At 42.5% G+C, this 8360-nt stretch overlaps 1 long non-coding RNA gene across 1 annotated transcript in view; it reads left to right on the forward strand.

The window, feature by feature from the left end:
* LOC111667211 (uncharacterized) overlaps positions 1–8360 on the forward strand; it is an 86307-nt gene that overhangs the window by 3865 nt on the left and 74082 nt on the right. The gene's annotated exons all lie outside the window — the stretch shown is intronic.

The following is an 8360-nucleotide window of genomic DNA, read 5'->3' on the forward strand; positions in this document are numbered from 1 at the left end:
CAGTTTGCCCTTTCCTTCATAAATCTGCCAATGTATGGAGGTTACAAGTTGAATTTAGATCCTATTTTCACACCTGAATTTAAATTCTACTTGTAACCTCAGTGTCACACACTCTTCCAGTGTCTTTGTGTTGCCTCACCAGTAATTTGTGTTTTTTATATATATGATATGAATCTCTGCCACAAATTCTTCACATGTATCATTTATTCAGATTTATTCATAGTCTTCTTTTTTTATTACAGTATATGCTAAATGAGGTTTAAGTGGATGATTATATCTTATGTTCTGAAGTCCTTAGACTGCCTCAAACATTTCATAGTCAAAAGAGCAGCTGCTTGACTTGTCCTTATTTTTCCTTTTATGTTTTCATAGGGATGGCAGACTCCACCTCAGGCCAGAGACCAGCAAGAAATGGTAAGTCATGCACATGACTCCATCCCATACATGTATATAGGCTCAAATTAGGGTCAAAATGATTTTGAGCTTGTAAAGTGACCATAACAAATAATTCCAATGTCTGTAGTTGTAAATCAACATTTGTTAACCTGTGAAATAAATCTGCTAGAGAAATTCAAGTTTACGTATGTGAAACAATTGCGCTTGTGTCAAAGAGATTTGTACTTGTTAAAACGTTTGAATCAAAACTCCACAAACAATCAGTGTTGAGGTTGAACAAAGACACTGTAAAAAAAGAAATGGTTTTGTCAACATCTATGTTGCGATACAGGGAAGAAAACTCAAACTCTGGTCAAAAGTTCCCACAGTGTGAGACACTGAAGTGACAAGGATCAAAATTTGTACTTGTCAGTGTCTCACACTGGGAATGTTGCTCACTGAGTTTTACAGTTTTCTGCTCTTTATCTCTACAGACGTCCACAAAAGCATTTCTTCTTTCCCTGTGTCTTTGTTTAACCTCCCCACTGATCATTTGTTCAGTTTGATTCACACTGTCTTAACAAATACAAGCACAATTTGTTTTCACATACACAAACTTGAATTTCTCATGCAGATTTATTTTCCAGGTTTACAAAGTTTGATTTACAACTACAAATTGGAATAAGCATTTCTTTTTTTTCTTGATAGCATTAGCAGCTACCAATAGATTGCAATATAAAACGGTGGGCTAGCTAGCATTTGCATTAGCACTGATCATCAGGATTAGCTTATTTTCTTAGCAGCTGGCTTGCTGGCATTTTTCATTGATGAATGAATTTAACAATTTCATTATAAGATTTTAAAATGACAAGTGGGGGTGCTAATTTGCTATCATTAGCATTAGCTTTTTTTTATTGGTTTATCTGGGACAAACAGTAGGTGATTTGCAAAATAACAAGTGGGGGGGCTAGCTTGCTAGCATTAGCTTGCTAGCATCAGCAGCTAGCATTAACATTAGCTTTTTTTAAAATCCTTTTATTGTTGAAAAAACAGGGACAAACAGAACAGAGGGGCAGGACTAGCTTACTAGCATTAGCATTAGCAGCTATATATAGATTTAAAATATAAAATGGTGGGCTAGCTAGCATTTGCATTAGCACTGATCATCAGGATTAGTTTCTTTTCTACAATAATGACATTGATTACAATTATAATGCTAACAATGATATACATGGCTGCAGTTTTCGTGTACAGTATATAGACCAGCCCCCCATTTTCATTAGCTCTAGCATTAACAGCTGGCTTGCTGGCAAGTGATAGCAAACTAGCACCCCGCTAGTTTGCTATCATTAGCATTAGCTTTTTTTTTTTTTTTTTTCTCTATGGCTTTGAACTAAAAGCGACACAGGGGCGGGGTAGCTTATTAGCATTAGCAGCTAGCTCCCTGGCATTGTTCATTGATGAATGAATTTAACAATTTCACAAGATTATTCTAAATAGTACAATGTAAAAAAGTGAGAACTTTCTAAATGCACTGTATGTCTAACTGATTGATCTGTCCAACAGCCATCTCTAGTATTCTTTCCCAACAGGTGCGTCCCACCAGGGAGTTTCTCTAGGATGAGGTGTAATTCAGGCAGAGTTTATGTTCTTACAGCTGCTTTCACACCACTGCTGTGTGTGTACTAAAATCACACACAAATATTCATTAACATGTGAAACCTTTCTCTGTCTCTCTCTCTCTCCAGGTGACAAAGAAGCTGCTGCTGCTTCTGAAACAGTTGCCTGGGTTACCAATGTTGGTGTGTTGGCTCTCCAGGATGGTGGCCGGATTGATAACACCACATCTTCGAGGTGGACCCCCGGAGGTTCCTATTGTCTCATTGAGGCATAGCGGTCCGAGCTGGAAGGGAAATCCAGAGGATCTCCTGGGAGGAGTGGAGTCTCCACTGTTGGAGGAGGACACATGGGGTGTAGGAGACGGCCCTCCTCATCCAGGATCTCCACGTCACCCTGGACGTCTCTTTGCTGGATTCTCTCTGCATCCAGGACACATGGAGACACAGAGGAGCCTCAGCTGCATTCAGGACCCAGCAGGTGCAGCTGTACAGAGACTGGTAGGCTGACAAAGGGGCGGGGTCAGCCTTCTGGTTTCCACCTTAACCACTTCATCCCAGGTACATGCTTGTGATTAAGTATATTGTGTATTATCATTTCATGCAAACATAAAATTCATTTTTGATCCAAAACCTTTTTCCTCAAGCCAGTGTCAAGTACTTCCAAGCTCCTGGCAACACCTGCCAGACAGAGCAGGAGGAAGAGCGAGTTGTCTTCACTTCCTTCCAGTGCATGCTGGGATACATTCCAGTACTTCAAACTTTCTTGTTTGAAGTTTGAATGTTTGATGTGATGAAAAAAATTTGCTACATTTCATCCAGAATCACAAAGTTTGAATGTAGAAGTCACATAAATGTAAAACTAATAAGATTTACCCTGAAATTACAGAGAAGATCTTTAAATTGTTTGTATGGACATTAACCTTTATAATAACAAGCTACATTTTTAATTACAGATAATTACTGTCATTTTACATGATTTGTATGTAATTTACGAAAGCAGAAAAATACTGTAGAAATAATACTGTAATTTGTCTTTACAAAAATGGGAAATACTTGTAAATCATTATTTTTGGCATAATGCTTAAAATACAAGTTTGGCTGGGGGGCCTGTGTATATTCTCATTTGTCCAGGTCATAGTATCCTAAAGGAGTTTTTTAAATCGAAAACAACTGGACTAGGTTATTTGTCTGTGAAGACGTTTCACCTCTCATCCAAGAGGCTTCATCAGTTCGTGTACGCATCTGACCAGGCTGGGACTGGTCAAGTTTGGCTGTTAATTCACAGATCATTTCTGTCATTTTACAGACTTTAGTACACCATTTTAAAAAACAGGAAGTTACTGTTAGAAAACTCTTCAGGTGGATGACATGCACCTAAGGGCCACACGTCAGACTTGAACACAAGGCCGCTGCAGTTAGAACTAAGCCTATGTGATACACCCTGTTCCAAGTGAGCCACAAGCTGCCCAGGAAAGCCTTTCTAATGGAAGGCTTGATTACATCTGTCTGATCCACTGAGTCATGCTTTGTGGCGTAAAGTAAACTGACTGTAGTTATTATAGTTAGTTATAGTTTCTCTGGGTAGAAACCAACACAAAGACTTTAGTCCTTGAATGTTTTGAAGTCTCATATTTAAACTTTCTGCAGCAGCTCAGTGATGAAGATGCTCATTAACAACAGACAGTTGATTTTAATCAGTGAAATTACACAACACTGACTTTCACAGTAACCCAGTGTGATGTCATCAGTGTTGGCCAATCAAACACATTCCTGGTACATGAGGAGGGTTCATGCTTCAGTGAGAACCTTCAGGTCTGTCTCAGAGAACCAGGGTCTGATAAACCCACACAGTCCTGAAACTGGACCTCTGGATCAGGTGTCCTGGACCCAGACCAACAGCCACTCAGAGGGTGCTTGTCTGAACTGGTCTCTCTTCACTTCCTGGTCTCTCTGACACGCCTCTTCATGTTGGAGGAAGTTCATCTCAGTTCATCCAGAACCTCATCAATTATCAGGTTTAAAGAGACACAGGCTGATTACTGCTGTCAAAACACACACACACACGCACACACACACACACACACACACTGTACTGGTATCACTTCACTGTGATATAAGACATACAATAAGACACATTATTATACAATAGCATTGAAGGCATATATTATTATTCTGCATACTTATTCATCTTATTTATCTACACTATATATATCAATGCATGTGGCTTGATCGGGAATGGTTATGACTGACTTTTCTTAGCGATTTGAATAACCATGGCGACATAAATGGCGAGAAAAGGCAAAAAAATTCCATTAGAGAATGAATGGAGAGACGTATTCAAAACAACCCAAACGCTGTACTGCTGCATCATACTTCAACGTAGAAAAATTGAAAGATTGAAATGTTAAACGTGTCACAAGACTTGAGACTGTTTTGGGTTAAATCTGTATTTTTACAACTATTACGGTTTACACAAAATCTCAGTTTACGTTTTGTGTCATCTTAAGACGGTGTGTGTTGCACAGAACGTTCAGAGCTCCAGTGGATGACATCATCGCTAGAGAGGGAGAAGCTGTAGAACTTCTGTTTAACTCATCCTCACGGCCACATGACATCAGTCTTCACACATCACCGCTTCCTCAATAATAGACAAATTTGTCCTGTTTCGCAGAAAGTGTCTACCTTAGCACACACCCTTGAACATGAGCCTCAAAGTGATGGGAGAACCCTCCACCTCTCCCATCGACTGCAATATAAATTCGGGAGCTGATTTCCAGAGAAAAAGAGAAGTGAGTCTTTTTTGTAACCCGCTCGTGCGTCCACATTTTTGGCTCCAGAAACACAGAAGCCAGACAATCTGTGCACAAAGATCTTGTGCTGATCATGGTCCGCTTATGGTTCTGATAGGATGTGGTATAGCTTTATAGCAGATCAACTTCTGTTAAGGCATGTACATGTGTGTATACATGTACATGTGTGTGTGTATACATGTACGTGTGTGTATACATGAACATGTGTGTTTACATGTCTTGCTGTGGTTGGTGGGACACATCTGTGTTTAAACCATCAGTGTGAGCTGCAGTGACTGAGGTCAGTGTCAGGATGAGTCTTTAAGACATGAATGAAACTGAAAGTAACGTCCTTTGTGCAGATTGAAACGAGGAGTGAAGTTCATGCACCAAGCAGCAGCAACATTCAAAATTTTCGAGTTGTGAATTAAAGTGTTTGTGTACCTGTACAGGTGTTTTCATAAACTGTTATCTCTCAGGACCTTCGAGGATCAAAGATTTCACTTTGACGTTTAAGTTAATTTTGTCTCAACACCTTAGAATGATGAAGTATTTATACATCAGGAGGCTACAGTGAGGAGGCAGGCCGGGGCTAGCTGGTTAGCATGCTAACTTCAGTAGTAGTAAAGATGTAGTAGAGACCAGAGTTAACATCTGTGTTTGTCTCCACCTCTGGAGACAGATGTTGGTGAGTAAATGAATGATGTTTACTCTAGACTGGTCAGTAAACAGCTGCTAATGCTAACATTAGCTATGTAGTATAGCAAAATGTACAGCTCCTTTAATTAAAGGATCAGAGTTCTTCACTCACAAACTGCAGGAAAAATATCAGAAAGACCAGCAGGAACCATGGAGACCTGACAGAGGGACAGAACGGACTGAGAACACCCCGGAGACCAGACCAACAAATCAGGACACTGAACATCAGGACGCAGGACATCAGAACATCAGGACATCAGAACATCAGGACGCAGGACATCAGAACATCAGGACACTGAACATCAGGACACAGGACATCAGGACGCAGGACATCAGAACATCAGGACACAGGACATCAGGACGCAGGACATCAGGACACAGGACATCAGAACATCAGGACATCAGGACACAGGACATCAGAACATCAGGACATCAGGACGCAAGACATCAGAACATCAGGACATCAGGACACAGGACATCAGGACACAGGACATCAGGACATCAGAACATCAGTACATCAGAACATCAGAACATCTGGACGCAGGACATCAGGACATCAGAACATTAGGACGCAGGACATCAGGACATCAGAACATCAGGACGCAGGACATCAGGACATCAGAACATCAGGACATCAGAACATCAGGACACAGGACACAGGACATCAGGACATCAGAACATCAGGACGCAGGATATCAGAACATCAGGACATCAGAACATCAGGACGCAGGACATCAGAACATCAGGACATCAGGACATCAGAACATCAGGACACAGGACATCAGAACATCAGGACATCAGGACATCAGGACACAGGACATCAGGACACTGAACATCAGGACATCAGGACACTGAACATCAGGATGCAGGACATCAGGACACTGAACATCAGGACACAGGACATCAGGACACTGAACATCAGGATGCAGGACATCAGGACATGAGGGCACAGGACATCAGGACATGAGGACACTGAACATCAGGACACTGAACATCAGGACATGAGGACACTGAACATCAGGACACTGAACATCAGGACATGAGGACACTGAACATCAGGATGCAGGACATCAGGACACAGGACATGAGGACATGAGGACACAGGACATCAGGACATCAGAACACTGAACATCAGGACATCAGGACACTGAACATCAGGACACTGAACATCAGGACATCAGGACATCGGGACACTGAACATCAGGACACTGAACATCAGGATGCAGGACATCAGGACACTGAACATCAGGACACAGGACATCAGGACACTGAACATCAGGATGCAGGAAATCAGGACATGAGGGCACAGGACATCAGGACATGAGGACACTGAACATCAGGACACTGAACATCAGGATGCAGGACATGAGGACACAGGACATGAGGACACAGGACATGAGGACATGAGGACACAGGACATCAGGACATCAGAACACTGAACATCAGGACATGAGGACACTGAACATCAGGACATCGGGACACTGAACATCAGGACATCAGGACATCGGGACACTGAACATCAGGATGCAGGAAATCAGGACATGAGGGCACAGGACATCAGGACATCAGGACACTGAACATCAGGATGCAGGACATGAGGACACAGGACATGAGGACACAGGACATGAGGACATGAGGACACAGGACATCAGGACATCAGAACACTGAACATCAGGACATCAGGACACTGAACATCAGGACATCGGGACACTGAACATCAGGACATCAGGACATCGGGACACTGAACATCAGGACACTGAACATCAGGATGCAGGACATCAGGACATGAGGACACAGGACATCAGGACATGAGGACACTGAACATCAGGACACTCAACATCAGGACATCATGACACTGAACATCAGGATGCAGGACATCAGGACACAAGACATGAGGACACAGGAGATTGAATGTTTGTCTGTTGTGTCTCAGGTGTGACGTCCACTGATGGAGAAATGTCCTCACTACAACCTCTATGGACGCTGGACTGTCATGCCCTGGGTTTTGTCTGTCAGGCTCCTCCCAGTCTGTCCTGCCTTGTTGGTGGAAGTTGTTGGGACTGAATATCACACTGAGTCCGACCTGAAGGAAGACTGCAGGACTGTTTAAGGCTGAGACAATCAGGTTCTGGATGTGAACCCGTCAGACTGTTACAGGACTGGAGGTCTAGTAAAACCCTCTGTTTGGTCCAGGCGGTGCAGTAGACCTGACTGCAGCTTTAAAACATTCTGATCAAAAGATGTTTCACAACCAGAAGAAGTTGAAACTTGTCCTGAAATTCAAAACCTGCAACAAGATGAGGAGATAAGTTTCTATTTTCAGCTGCTCTGCAGTCAAACCCGCAGAACCCAGATCAGATCTCAGACTAGATGTAGGCTCAGATCCAGATCAGAGGGTCGGTGAAGCAGCAGGATATGAGGGTGAAAGAAAAACATCTTGTCAGCTCATATTGTCAGAGTGATTATCATTGACTCACATTGAGTCCTGAGTCCTGATCAGCCACAGTCTGGTTTCACTGTAGATCTCAGACTCTGATTCATGGGAAATAAATTGATTAAAGTCTGGATCCTGGTGGAACCAGGTTGGTCCAGTTTACAGCTTCATATTTCTGTAATACTGTGAACACTGTGGGTCCTAGACAGGACCAGGAGTGAACAGCTGATTACATCTGAAGGTCAAAGCTGCTGGTCTGGACTCATGTGGTCTGAGGTTTCTGTCAGACCAGGATCTTCAGGTGGGTTTGGGTCCTCAGAGACGGTCTGAGAGGAGGATGAAGATGAAGATCAAACCTTCCAGTAGCTTCAGTTTCTGTAACAGAGTCTGAATCTACATCCACATTCCTCACAGGATTAACCGTGCGTGGGTGGTTGAGGTGGG

The sequence above is a fragment of the Seriola lalandi genome, unplaced genomic scaffold (assembly GCF_002814215.2).
Source record: "Seriola lalandi dorsalis isolate HSWRI2012SDOR001 ecotype SW California unplaced genomic scaffold, Sedor1 jcf7180002054686, whole genome shotgun sequence".
NCBI classification, from domain to species: Eukaryota; Metazoa; Chordata; class Actinopteri; order Carangiformes; family Carangidae; genus Seriola; species Seriola lalandi.